Here is a 14,748-nt window from a genome sequence, read left to right as displayed (position 1 = left end):
CTGGTGCAGGTTTTGTATGGACATAAGTCTTTAACTCATTTGGATAAATACCAACTTGTCTGATTTCCAGATTGTGTGGTAAGAGTATGCTTCATTTTGTAAGAAACTGCCAAACTCTTCCAAAGTAGATGTACCATTTTACATTCTAGTCTGCAGTGAATCAGTTCTTATTATTGTATGTCCTCACCAGCATTTGATGTCATCATTTTTTGGGTTTAGACATTCTATCAGGTATAGAGCAGAAATATCATTGTTTTAATATGCAATTTTCTAGTGACATATAATACTGAGCATCTTTTCATATGCTTATCACCTATATATTTTATTTGGTAAGGTGTCCAGATCTTTTGTCCATTTTTTTAACTGGGTTGCTTTTTTTCCATTTTATTGTTTAAATGTTCTTGTATGTTTTGTATACCAGTCTTTTATCAAATCTGTGTTTTGCAAGTATTTTTTTCTCAGTCTGTGGCTTGTCTTCATTCTCTTAACAGTGTCTTTTATAGAGCAAAAGTTTTTAATTTAAAATTCAGTTTATCAATTTTTCTTTCCTAGATTGTGCTTTTGGTGTTGTACCTAAAAATTCATTGCCAGACACAAAGTCACACAGATTTTTTTCTGTGTTCCTTTTTAGAAGTTCTACGGTTTTGTGTTTAATGTATAGGTGTATGTTACATTTAATTTTTGTGAGGTTTAAGTGCTCTGTCAACTCAGTTTTTTACCTGTGGATGTCCAGTTCCAGTACCTTTAGACTTTTATCTTTTGAATTATCTTCTCTTCTTTGTCAAAAATATTTTTGTGAGTCTATATCTGGGTTTCTATTTTGTTTTATTTATTTATTTTTCTATTTTTTCACCATTACTACACTCTGCAGTTGACCCTTGAACAACACAAGTTTTAGGGTTGCAACTGCCTGTACAGTTTAAAATGAGTGTGTAACTTTTAGTTCCTCCCAAAACTTCACAAATAGCCTACTGTTGACTGGAAGTCGTAACTACTGATAACATAAACAGTTGATAATACCTGTTTTGTATGTTATATGTGATATATGCTATATTCTTAAAATAACCTAGAAAAAAGAAAATGTTAAGAAAATCATAAGGAAGAGAAAATACACTTACAGTATTGTACTATATTTATTAAAAGAAAAAAAAAATGTTTGTGTATAAGTGGATCCAAGCAGTTTAACCCTTGTTGCTCAAGGGTCAATTGTATATGTTACTTTAGCTTTATAGTAAGTCTTGTAGTAGGGTAGTTTCTGACCTCCAACTTTGTTCTCTTGCAATATCATATTGGCTCTTCTGTGTCTTTTTCCTTTCCACGTAAACTTTAAAATCAGTTTATATCTACAGAATAACTTTAGAATTTTGATTGGGATTTCATTGAATCTATAGATTAAGATTGAAAGAACTGACATAATAACAATACTGAGTCTTTTTATCCGTGTAAATGGAATATCTGTTCATGTATTTAGGTCCACTTTGATTTTTTTTAATCAGATTTTTTTAGTTTTCCTCATGTAGAAAGTAGTTGACATTGGTATATTAACCTTGTATCCTACAACTTTGCTTCAGTAGTTTATTAATTCCAATAGTGTATGTGTATTCTTTGGGATTTTCTCCATTCATGATCTTACCATCTACAAAGAGATGATTTTATTTCTTCCTCCCTATCTGTATACATTTTATTTCCTTTTCTTGTCTTACTGCATTAGCTAAGTGTTCAAGTATCATTTTGAATACCAGTGGTGATCCTTCTTGATCTGAGTGGGAAATCATGTAATTTCTCACTATTAAAAATGGTGTTAGCTGTAGATATATTTTTTAGATGTTTTTAGCATTAAAGAAATTCCCTTCTAGTCCTGATGTATTTTTGAATTGGTATTCGATTTTCTGAAATGCTTTTTCTGCATCTCTTGACAAAATCATATTTTTCTTCTTTTATTCTATTGTTGTTATGGATTAATCATTTGTTTTAGGAATGGTGAATGAGTCTGGCATAGTTAGAATGAATCCCACTTATTTTTATGTATTGTGTGATTTAGTTCACTACTACTTTGTTGAGAATTTTTGCATCTGTATTCATGAGAGATATTGGTATGTAGTTTTCCTTTCTTGTAATGTCATTGTCTGGTTTTCCTATTAAGGTAATGCTTACCTCATACAATTAGTTAGAATGTATTCATTCACCTTTATTTCCTGGAAGAGACTTATCATTAGTAGGGAATTACTATCATTTGTTCCTTAAATGTTTGGTGGAGTTTACCAGTGAACCTATCTGGGCCTGATGGTTTCTGTTTTGGAAGGTTATTTATTGACTCGATTTCTTTAATACATATAAACATATTCAGATTATTTTTCTTGCATACATTTTGTTAGATTGTGCCTTTCAAAGAAATGGTCCATTTCATCTAGGGATCAAATTTATGGGCAGAGATGTTGTTCATAATTTTGCCTTATTACCATTTTAATGTTTAAAGGATCGGTGCTGATAGCCTTGCTTTCATTTCTATTAGTCATTTGTGTCTTATCTTTTTAAAATATTTTGTTCTTAGCCTGGCAAGATGTTTATAATTTTAAATTTAAACTGAGCCAGTTATTTTGTTGATTTTCCTGATTGATTTCTACTCTAATTTGTATTATTTCATTTGCATGGTTTTGGTTTGCTTTTTCTAATTTCTTAAGGTACAGACTTAGATTATTGAGTTTTAGGTTTTTTCCTGTTCTAGTATATGTGTTCAGTGCTATAAATTGTCCTCTAAGGATTTCTTTTGCTGCATCTCTTTATTTGGTTAAGTTCTGTATTCTTTTTCATTTCATTCCCAATTTTTATTTTTCTTGTTTTTTCTTCTTAGGCACATGTATTATTTTTTTTTTTAGGAATGTGTTATTTAATCTCCTTTTGGTGAGATTTTCCAGGTATCTTTTTATTTTTTGTTTCTAGTTTAATTTCATCATGATAGAGCATGCTTTATCTGATTTCTGTTGTTTTAAATTTGAATATTTTATGGCTTAGAATGTGATTGGTGAATGTGCCATGTGAGCTTCAGAAGAATGTGTTTTCTGCTCTTGTTGAATGCAGTATTCTATAAATATCAGATCCATTTGACTCATGGTACTGTCCAGTTCAGGTAGGTCTTCTCTGATTTTCTATCAATTACTGATAGGGGGATATTGATGTCTCCAAGTATAAGAGTGATTCATCAATTTTTTCTTGCATTTGTATCATTTTTTTGCTTCATGAATTTTGACTTTCTGTTGAACATGCACACATTAAGTAGTATTGTCTTATTGGAGAATTAACTACTTTATCATTATGTAATTCTCTTTCTTCCTGATATGCCTGCCTGCTTTGAAATTTGCGCTATCCAAAATTAGTATAGCTACTTCAGCTTTTTGATTAGTGTATATCTTTATCTGTCTTTGTACTTTAATCTATGTCATTTGATTTAAAGTAGGTTTCTTGCAGACAACATATAGTTGAGTCTTGTTTTTCTGCTCACTCTGATAGTCTCTTTTTTTACTTGGTGTATTTACTTTGACCGCTGTTTAAAGTACTCACTGACATAGCAGGATTAATATCTACCAAATTTATTGCTGTTTTCCCTTTGTTGCTCTTGTTCTTTCTTTTTTTTTGTCCTTCACTCTTTCTTCTGCCTTCTGTGGTTATAACCATGCATTTTACATTATTTCAGAGTTTTTTGCTCTCTCCTTCTCAGGCTATAAATTATATTTTTTGTTCTCAGTGGTTATTTAGAGTTTGCAGTATACATGTATAAGCAATCCAAACCCATTTTCAAAAAACACTATACCTTTTAATGGTTAGCAAAAGTATCATGCAATAGAGTATTCCTAATTCCTTACTCCGATCCTTTATAAAGGATAGTATATGCTATACTGTTAAGCATATCAAAGCATTCTTTATTTCTGTTTTAGGGGTTTTGATTTTTGCTGTTTCCTCTTGATTCATTCTTAGAAATTCCATCTGTGCTTACAATGCTTGTTTGTAATTGCATGATACCTGCTTTTTCCATTAGAGCCCTTAACATGTTAGTTGTAGTTGTTTTATACTGCCAGTCTGCTAATTCCAAAATCTTAGTCACATCTGAGCCTCGTTTTGTCTTTTCAGGCTATGTCTTTTTTCCTTTTAGTGTGCCTTGTAACATTTTGTTGAAAGCCAGAAATGATGTACTGTCTGTAAAGAACTGAGGTAAGTAAGTCTTTAGTGTGAGATTTTTATGTTTATTCAGCTTAAAATTAGGTTGTGTTTATTGTTTGCTGCACCCTTAGGTGTCAGAAACTAAAATTTCTTCTTGTGTTCTTGCTTTTGTCTCCAACTGTTTTCTTTGGAATTCCCTAGAGATTTCATAAACAAGGTCTGAGAGTTCTTTCACTTGTAAACTCCTACTTTAATACAGGAGCCCTGTTAATGTGGTGGGAAGATGTTGAGGGAGGAGAAGCATCATATATTCCTGTAATTAGGTCTCAGTTTTGTGTGTAAGAGAGCCAATGCCCCTGAACATAGTACCTATACAGGTACTTCTCAGATTCCCCCACCCTCAACAAGTAACACACACACATTACCCCTTTAGGGGAGTCATGAAGGGAAGAAGGGGCTAGAGTTGGGTATTTCCCTTCCCTAAGAGAGCTGGACTCTGGTAAAATAATTTGCTTTGCAGGCAAGCCTTGTTAAAGAGGACAGAATGCTCTAGATATATTTCAGTGTGTCTACTTTTCCCGTATCCCTGTTGCAACAGGAGGAAATTTTTTCTGATCCTTGTTAGAAGATCAGAAGTGTCTAGAGAACCTGAAAGGGTACTTGGAGGTAAAACTCAGAATAAGTGTGGTGTCTTCCCTAAGACTGGCCCTCCTGGAGTTTTTAACTCTTAAGCTTTTAACATTGAACCTCTAGCAAATTGTCAGTCACATTCTAATTTCGTATACTTTGGAACTGCCTCCAGTGCAGTCTCTGTACCTGGGCTTCTGCTCCAGTAAGCTATGATTCTCTATATCTGCCTGTGTCTAATATTGGAAGACACAGTGCCCTCTGACCTCATTCCTACAGATCTGAGAAGAGTTGTTGTTTTTCAGTTTGTTCAAGTTTTTTCTTGCTATTAAGAGAAGAGTGTCAACCTCCAAGCTCTTTACATGCTGGACAGAACCTTGATCCTTTTTGAATAAAAATTTCTGGTTCTGTTTGTTTTTACTTTAAGATCAAATTAGTGAAGACTGTAGTTGAAGTTTTTCATTGTGTGTGTATAGTGATGTAGTTAATTAACTTCCTACCACTAGCTATTTAATTTTTCCTTTTTATAATCAGAATTATATTAAACATCTTTATAGCTAGGTATCTGTATATACCTGTAATTATTTTTTTTGAGTAAATTCCTGCAAGTGGAATTGCAGGATCAAAGTCTGTATTAAATTGAGCCTTCTAGTAAAGATGTGTTTGTACCATTATTTTGTGTTGCTTCAATTAATCACAGCCTTACCAATACCTTAACTCATTTTACTTTGTGTTCCAAAATAGTATCTCACTTAATCTTTTTAAATTTAGTTTTAATGGGAAAGAACTATATTTTAAAGATGAAATTCACTTTGTTCTCTTCCTCAATTTTTTTATTCAAATGTAATTAACATACAGTTATTAGTTTCAAGTGTGTAATATGATTCAGCAGTTCTGTACCTTTCTCAGTGCTCATCAAGATAAGTGCAGTCTTAATCTCTGTTAAGACTATTTGAACCATCCTCTAACCCACCTACCCTCTGGCAACCACCAGTTTGTTCTCTGTACTTAAGAGTTTGATTTTTTGACTTTTTTTTCCTTGTTTCTAAATTCCACATATGCACGAAGTTTTATGATACTTGTCTTTCTCTGATTGACTTATTTCACTTAGCATTATACCTTCTGGGTTCATCCATATTGTTGCAAATAGCAAGTTCTCACTTTTTCTTTATGGCTTAGTGATGTCCCTTTATATGTGTGTGTTTATGTGTATTTCAATATGTATGTACATAACAATTTCTTTATGCATTCATGTATGGATGGACACTTGGATTGCTTCCATATCTTGGCTATTATAAATAATACTGCAGCAAGCATAGGGATTCATATATCTTTTTTAATTAGTGTTTTCGTAGTCTTTTGGTCATTACCTATTAGTACAATTGCTGGATCCTTGGTAATTGTATTTTTCATTCTTGAGGAACCTCCACACTGTTTACACAGTGGCTGCACAAGTTTGCATTCATGCCAGTAGTGTACGAGGTTCTTTTTTCTCCACCTCTTCACCAATACTTATTGTTTCTTGTGTTTTTGATTTTAGCCATTCTGACAGGTATAAAGTGATATCTCATTGTGGTTTTAATCTGCATTTCCCTGGTGATTGGTGATACTGAGCATCTTTTCATGTGTTTGTTGGTGATTGTGTATGTCTTTGGAAAAATGTCTGTTCTAGTCCTCTGCCTACTTTTTGTTTGGATTATGTTCTTTTGGTTTGAGTTGTGTCATTTCTTTATATATTTTGGAAATTAATCGTTTATCAGATATATGTCCTTTGCAAATATCTTCTCCCATTCAGTAGATTGTCTTTTAGTTGTGTTGATGGTTTTCTTTGCTATGCAAAAGCTTTTTGTTTTGGTGTAGTCCTGCTACTTTAATGTTGCTTTTGTTTCCCTTACCAGAGGAAGCATACCTAGAAAAATGTTTCTATGGCCAACATCAAAGAAATTACTGCCTATGTTTCCATCTAGGAATTTTATTATTTCATGTCTCCCATTTAGATCTTTAATCCATTTTTAGTTTATTTTTTGAATATGGTGCAAGAAAGTGGTCTGATTTCATTCTTTTGCATGTAGCTGTCCAGTTTTCTGAGCACAATTTGTTGAGGAGATTGTCTTTTCCCCATTGTATAGTCCTGCCGACTTTGTCATAGAGTAATTCACTATAAAAGCATGGGTTTATTTCTAGACTTTGTTTTGTTCTGTTGATCTGTTTATATTTGTGCCAGTATCATACCATTTTGATTATTACAGCTTTGTAGTATACCTTGAAATCTGGGGTTATTGTATGTCCAGCTTTGTTCTTTCTCAAGATTGATTTGACTATTCAGTTATTTTGTGATTCCATACAAATTTTAGTATTATTTGTCCTAGTTCTGTGAGCAATCCTGTTGATGTTTTGATAGGAATTTGTATTCAATCTATTATAGAATTCTTTAGGTAGTATGTACACTTTAACAGTATTAATTCTTTCAGGCCATTAACGTATATTTTCAATTTCTTTAGTCAGTGTTTTATGGTTTTCAGAGTATAGGTCTTTCACTTTCTTATGTTTATTCCCAGGTAATTTATTCATCCTGGTATAATTGTAAACAGGATGGTTTTCATAATTTCTCTTTTTGTTATGTCATTATTAGTGTATAGAAATGCAACAGATTTTTGTATGTTAGTTTTGTATTCTGTGACTTTCCTAAATCCATTTATCTTTTTTTTTTTTTTTTTTTTTTTTTTTTTCATTTATCAGTTCTAATGGTTTGGTGGAGTCTTAGGGTTTTCTATATTAATACCATGCTATCTGCAAATAAGTGAAAGTTTTACTTCTTCCTTAACAATTTGGATTCCTTTTATTTGTTTTCCTTGTCTGATTACTGTGGCTAGGACTTCCAGTACTATGTTGAATAAAAGTGTTGACAGTAGACATCCTTGTCTTATTTCTGACCTTAGAGAAAGGGCTCTCAGTCTTTCCCCCACAGAATATGTGAGGTGTGGGTTTTTCATATATGACCTTTATTATGTTGAGATGGGTTTCATCTAAACCAACTTTGTTGAGAGTTTTTATCATGAATGGATGTGTTACTTTGTCAAGTGTTTTTTCTGCATTTCCTGAGATTATCCTATGGTTCATATCTTTCTCTTGTTAATGTGATGTATTATGTTGATTGATTTGATTGTAAATACTGAACCACCCTTGCATCCCTGAAATAAATTCCACCTGGTAATGGTGAATGACTTTTTAATGTGTTGTTGGATTTGGAGTGCTGTTATTTTGTTGATATTTTTTTTGTAACTGTTTTCATCAGAGATATTGGCCTGTAGTTTTATTTATTTGTTTGTTTTCTTACTCTTGCTTGATTTCTCTAGAATTAAGTATTAGTGGTAATAGTGGATATATTCATGATTTTATTTGTAATACCGTTTACAATGGGTTTTGATACCTATCGTATTATAATTGAAGAACCAGATTTTTCCAAGTCCAACATGGGGCTTGAACTCATAACTCTGAGATCAAGACTGAGCTGAGATCAAAAGTCAGAGGCTTAACTGACTGAGCCACCCTGGCGCCCCTATCTTTTACGTTCTAAAAGATACCTTTTTTTATTTATTGGACTACTGGCTAATGAATATTTGATCCAGAATCTTTTATTCTGTTTATGAATTCTGTGTGAGCCTCATCTGCAATGATATTTTTTGCCTTTTGCCAAGTTTTATTAACAGAGCTTATATCAGGTGCATAGAATAAAGTACGAAGGCCTATATCTTTTTTTTTTCTAGATTTTGGAATTGTTTAAATCCCTATAAACTTATTTTTTTAATATTGGTTAAAAATTAAATTTCAAGGGTTGCCTGGGTGGCGCAGGCAGTTAAGCATCCGACTCTTGATCTTGTCCAGGTCATGATGATTTCATGGATCATGAGTTCGAGCCCACATTAGGCTCTTCACTTCTGGTGCATAGCCTGCTGGGGATTCTCCTTCTCTCTGCCCTGCCCTTCTCTCTGCCCCACCCCGCTTGTGTGCATTCTAGCGCGCGCTCTCTCTCTCCCTCTCAAAATAAACATAAAAAGAAATTTAAATTTTAGAACTCCTTGGTGCTATAGCTATTTTTGTGCGAAGTTTTGAGCACCCTTCCCATTTCTTTTGTGATTACTGATTTTTTCATGTTTTCTGCCTTTACTTTTCTTACTATTTGTTTTGTTAATATTTTGTCATTTTTCTGCCTTTATTTTACATTATGCACTTTTTCACTTAAACTTTTTTAGTTTTTTAAATTAAATATTACACATTTCACATTTAGTTTCTTTAATAATAAGTTTGCAAGCTTGTTTAATGCCAAGTAGTTCTGCACCCAGTTCCAACAAAAGTATTGGAGGGAGTGTTCCCCACACCACCAAGCAATTCTCAGACCCTAGCTGGGTGGCCTCCAATTCATCTCAATTCTGACATTGTTTACTTAGAGATCATATCTGATTCCACAGTTTAAGAGCTCAGTCCTATAAAACTACTCCCCCGCCCCCCACTCCATATGCCAGTCACAGGTTGAAGTTGTCACCTGTTCTGACTAACCTGCTGTAGATCAGAGGTTCCAATGTTCCCCTGCTATTGAGTGGCTCACAGAATGCAGAAAGACATTTTATTTATTAGGTTAGCAGTTTATTATAAAAGGACATGACTCAGGAGCAGCCAGGTGGATGAGATGCATAGGGTAAGGAATGTGGGAAGGGGTGTAGACTTTAATGTACTCTCTGAGCATGCCACTCTCCCTAAATCTCTCCTGTGTTCACCAACCCAGAAATTCATTGAACTTCATACTTTTGGGATTTTTTTTTTTACTTTTGGGAAGCTTCATCACACAGGCATGATTACACAGGCATGATCTGTCATCATCTCCATTTTCAGTTCTCCCATCTCAAGAGAATAGGGGTGGGGCTGAAAATTCCAAGCTTCGAATCATGGCTTCCTCTTTCTAGTGACCGGGACCTATCCACAATTCCACTAAAAGCTGCCTCATTAGAACAAAAGAGACTCCTGTCAATCAAGAAATTACAAGGGTTTCAGGAGCCCTGTGTAGGAACCAGGGTCAAAGATAAAATATTAGAACCAAAAAAATGCTCCCAGTGCTCTTAACACTGAGGAAATTACAAGGGTTTCAGGAGTATGTGCAGGAACCAGGGCCTGAGATCAATATTTTTTTATTATCTCAAAAATACCAAAAGTTTTTCTCTGGATTTTGTGGGGTTTTTTATTTTTCTTTATGGTAGGGGAAATTTACACTATTTATGATCAATTCTCTATTAATAATTGGATTATCACTATTAGTGTTTTTTATAAATTCTTAAGTAGGAAATATTGGTTATCAGTTGCTATGTAGCACACTGTTTCACAACAGTTGCAACCAGTAGTGTTTTAAAACAACAAGCATTTTTTTCACACGGTTTCTGTCAGTCATGAATTCAGGAGCAACTTAGTTGGATAGTTGTGGTTCTTCAACTCTCATGAAGTTATAATCAAGATGTTAGTTGGGGTTGCAGTCATCTGAAAGCTTTACAGGAGCTGGAGAATAGTTCACTCACATGGTTGGCAAGTTTCTACTGACTCTTGATAAGAGGCTTGGTTACTTACCATATGGACCTGTTCATAGAGTTGCAGGACTTCATTGCATGACAGGTAGCTTCCCTCAGAGTAGGTGGTTTAAATGAAATCAAGACCTATCCTCGGAAGTCACACTCCATTATTTCACAATATCCTCTTGGTTACACTGGCCAGCTCTATAATGTGGTAGTGGATTGGTTACAGATAAGCGTACTAGAAGTTAAGAACCACTGAGGGCCATTTTGGAAGCTAGTTAAAATAAAGTGGAATTACTAAATTTTCTTTTAGGTTGTAAGAAAAACCTTGCATTTTGAGTATGAGACCTTCTCTTATGCATGCCTGTCTTCTGAAAAAGCTCTCACTTTACGTAGAGAATTATAGTTTTGTGCATTTGAGTTGGATAAATAGAACTGCTGAGTTCAAAATTAGAGATTGGTAGAAAAAAAAGGGGGGGAGAGGGACACTTGGGTGGCTCATTGGTTGACCATCCAACTCTTGATTTGGGCTCAGGTCATCATCCCAGCACCATGGGATTGTGCCCCACATCAGGTTCTGTGCTGAGCATGGAGCCTGCTTGGGATACTCTCTCCCTCTCTCCCCCTCCCTCTCCCTCCTCTTCCTCATCTCCCCCACTTTTACTTTGATGCTGTGTCTCAAAAAAAATTAAAGATTGGTAAACTCCTTTACCATTCATTTTCCTCATCTCTTTTATGGTTTTTGGCCTCTTCCTTTAGATCTTATAGTTAATCTAGGGTCCTAAGAGAACTTAGGTTTTATGGAAGTCTTTTACAAATACTGGGTTATAATATCCTCTGTTTAGTCAGTGTGCTTTATGTCTTAACAGAAGTTTTTCAACATTCTGGTCGTCTCATCTTTTTAGCTTACCTAATGGTATAGATTTGTTCTTTTTATTGTAAACAGGAGCCTAATGGTTTGTCTCACAATTATGCAGTGTAGTCTGGCTCCAAAGGGAGAAAAGACTCCTCTTTGCTTTTGTGTGTATTTACTTCAAAAAGACCATTTTTTATTAGCAAGCATATTGCACCACAGATCTAGTGTTGGGAATTCTGTGTTTGCTTATCTGATGCCTTTTCAAGGAAATAATGTGGGTTTCATGAGCTACCTTTATCTTATTTAAGAATTAGGAAATTCATTGGTCAAATGTATTTGAACTTTTTCAGCTAGAAGAGTGAGTGCTCCCTGTAGCCAGTTAACCAGACCAGTGCTTTTGTTTATTGTTGGGAGTTTTGTTTCGATGAGAGTGGTTTTTATTTTTGTTTTCCTTATGTCACTGATTAAAGAATAGCATTTTTTTTTCCGAATAGAGAATGGTATTTACATAAGAAGAGGTGTATAAAAAATGACACAAATATAGGAAACAGTATATTTGAACCTGTCTGTCCACAGTTGATCATCAGTTAGTCCTCTCATTGACAGCCCTTTAACCTTGGGTGGGTGGGGATGGGTTGCAGAAAAGGATAGACATGTTATTGCACCTGAGTTCTTAACCTGAATATGCCTGCAACTGGGTCTCTGAGTAAATTTGTGTCTCATTTTTTTCTTATGTAAAAATGAGGGAGTTATGTTTGATGATCTTGCTAAAAATAAGTATCACTTTTATGAAGACATTTTGGGTATTTTATTGCCTTAAAGTCATCATGATGAACAGCTATTTTCCAGTACAAGGAAAAATGTAAGTTCCTGAGAATTCTGGTTTGGAGTGTCAAAAAGATAAAGTTTTCCTCTGAATTTGTACCATGTTATATAAGAAAAAATTCTAAGCTGTCCTTTTAAAGCAAAAAAAAAAAAAAAAAAAAAAAAAAAACTTTTTGGGGACTCTCTCCCTTTAAAAAAAATCCAACTATTTGGAAACATAATTACAGTATAAATGTTTAAACTTATATTTTTATCTGTCATGGCAGAGTTATCTAAGCATGCTGATGGGTGTAGGGAGTGTATATTCATTAATATTCATTAGCAAACACCATGGGAGAATATAATTTTGGGCCATAGTACTCAAATTATAGGAATTTGATCTCCCTGTGTTTCCTGCACACGTTGAAGAGTCTCATTAGAAACAACAAACTGTTCTTAAAGTTTTTAGGATAAATTGTAAGATTTTGGGTTTACATGGGGTTATTTCTAGAAATTCTCAAAATTTTTTTCCAAAGGCAGTGTTTTCAGTCTTTTTTTCTTCTAAAAGTAGTTTAACATTTGTTAATTGATTCACTGAGGTTGTAGCATATCGTATTTACATTTACATAAATTTATCTGTGAACATGTCAAAGGAAAAAAACTAAATAGTGGGGAGGATTCTATTCATTATTCTTCTTAAATGAACATATGCCCTGGAGTAATTGCACTTGCAAGCAAATACAATACTGTACAATATTACACTTTTTGTCTACAAAGTATACCATATACTTTTCAAAAAAAAAAAATCTATACGTGTTCTCTCCTTACTCACTGATTTTAGAAGCCAGGTCTTAAATCGACTCCTATTTTTGGTACCTTCCTCCATTCAAAACAAAATGATGTTTTTGTTGATTCAAATCTTTGTTGTCTTTATGCTGTTTATCCACCTAAGTAAGCATATTAGCTTTGATTCACAGCCTTCATTCCTCTTTCTATTCAGCATATTTCTAGTCACATTCCATGTGCTCAGAGAAAATAGAGTATAATTGACCAGTATAACATTTAGGATAAAGTTACAAGCTAAATCAATGCCGGTAAAATGATACAATGCATTTCAAAAGCTGAAAGGATTTCTAGATTATTTGCAAATGTGTGTTGCGTCTTTCATTAGCCTATATAATTCAAAAGTGAATATATTTTAAAATGTGTGCTTTAAAGAAGTTCTCTCAATATTTTCTTTTACACTAATACAAAATTGATATTTATATGGGATGTTTCATCGTTAATAATCATAAAATGTTGCAGTAACTTATAAATGCCTTTTTTACCTGAAGATTTTGTGTTGTTAAACCTATGATTTTCCCAATGAGAGTATTTTTTTTTAATATATGAAATTTATTGTCAAATTGGTTTCCATACAACACCCAGTGCTCATCCCAAAAGGTGCCCTCCTCAGTACCCATCACCCACCCTCCCCTCCCTCCCACCCCCCATCAACCCTCAGTTTGTTCTCAGTTTTTTTTTTTTTTTTTTAATTTTTTTTTTTTTCAACGTTTATTTATTTTTGGGACAGAGAGAGACAGAGCATGAACGGGGGAGGGGCAGAGAGAGAGGGAGACACAGAATCGGAAACAGGCTCCAGGCTCTGAGCCATCAGCCCAGAGCCCGATGCGGGGCTCGAACTCCCGGACCGCGAGATCGTGACCTGGCTGAAGTCGGACGCTTAACCGACTGTGCCACCCAGGCGCCCCTGTTCTCAGTTTTTAACAGTCTCTTATGTTTTGGCTCTCTCCCACTCTAACCTCTTTTTTTTTTTTTTTTTCCCTTCCCTTCCCCCATGGGTTTCTGTTAAGTTTCTTAGGATCCACATAAGAGTGCAACCATATGGTATCTGTCTTTCTCTGTATGGCTTATTTCACTTAGCATCACACTCTCCAGTTCCATCCATGTTGCTACAGAAGGCCATATTTCATTCTTTCTCATTGCCACATAGTATTCCATTGTGTATATAAACCACAATTTCTTTATCCATTCATCAGTTGATGGATATTTAGGCTCTTTCCATAATTTGGCTATTGTTGAGAGTGCTGCTATGAACATTGGGGTACAAGTGCCCCTATGCATCAGTACTCCTGTATCCCTTGGGTAAATTCCTAGCAGTGCTATTGCTGGGTCATAGGGTAGGTCTATTTTTAATTTTCTGAGGAACCTCCACACTGCTTTCCACAGCGGCTGCACCAATGAGAGTATTTACTTATTTTGTTGACTGCTCATCCACCAGTGTTCTTAGAAACAACTCCGTGGGCATATTCATTAATATGAAGATTCTAATAGTACTTTACAAAGTACCGTATGTATCTATGCACATAAATGTACATAGATACATATGTACATGTATGGATATGTCTCCATGTGTATATGTGGTTCCAGGCACATTGCTATGCAGTACTGAAAACTAAAAGGTAAGAGAGAGCATGGCTTTTCTGGAGAATTGTAAACCGTTCAGTCTGAATTATTTGGTCAGTTTTGAGTATTAGACATTATAGAATTTTTTCCTTCATTTTAATATCAGTGAAGAGAATAGCATGTCATTATGTAATTATACTAAAGATGATTAAACTTTGAATTCATTTGAGCCTGAGTGAGTTTCTGAGTAAATTGTGTCCCCTCTATTCCCTGAGAATAAATGAAGAAGGAAAAAATTTAAGAAGTTGTCAGGAGTTACTAGTTACTTTACTGTGGATGACT

At 34.4% G+C, this 14,748-nt stretch overlaps 1 protein-coding gene across 10 annotated transcripts in view; it reads left to right on the top strand.

The window, feature by feature from the left end:
• The window catches only part of ORC4 (origin recognition complex subunit 4), an 82,502-nt gene that overhangs the window by 9,697 nt on the left and 58,057 nt on the right, over positions 1 to 14,748 (top strand). For 3 of the 10 annotated variants that reach the window (XM_045479738.1, XM_045479739.1, XM_045479737.1), the window contains one exon: positions 4,126 to 4,206. The exons of 6 other annotated variants lie outside the window; for them this stretch is intronic. The gene's annotated coding sequence lies outside the window, so the exon portion shown is untranslated. Of the gene's footprint in view, positions 1 to 4,125; positions 4,207 to 14,748 lie in introns of those variants that run through there. One more of the 10 variants, XM_045479743.1, reaches the window with a different exon arrangement.

This window comes from Leopardus geoffroyi, chromosome C1 (genome assembly GCF_018350155.1).
Source record: "Leopardus geoffroyi isolate Oge1 chromosome C1, O.geoffroyi_Oge1_pat1.0, whole genome shotgun sequence".
NCBI lineage: Eukaryota > Metazoa > Chordata > Mammalia > Carnivora > Felidae > Leopardus > Leopardus geoffroyi.
Note: the sequence above shows the minus strand (reverse complement) of the source record. Positions and strands in the feature narration are given on the sequence as shown.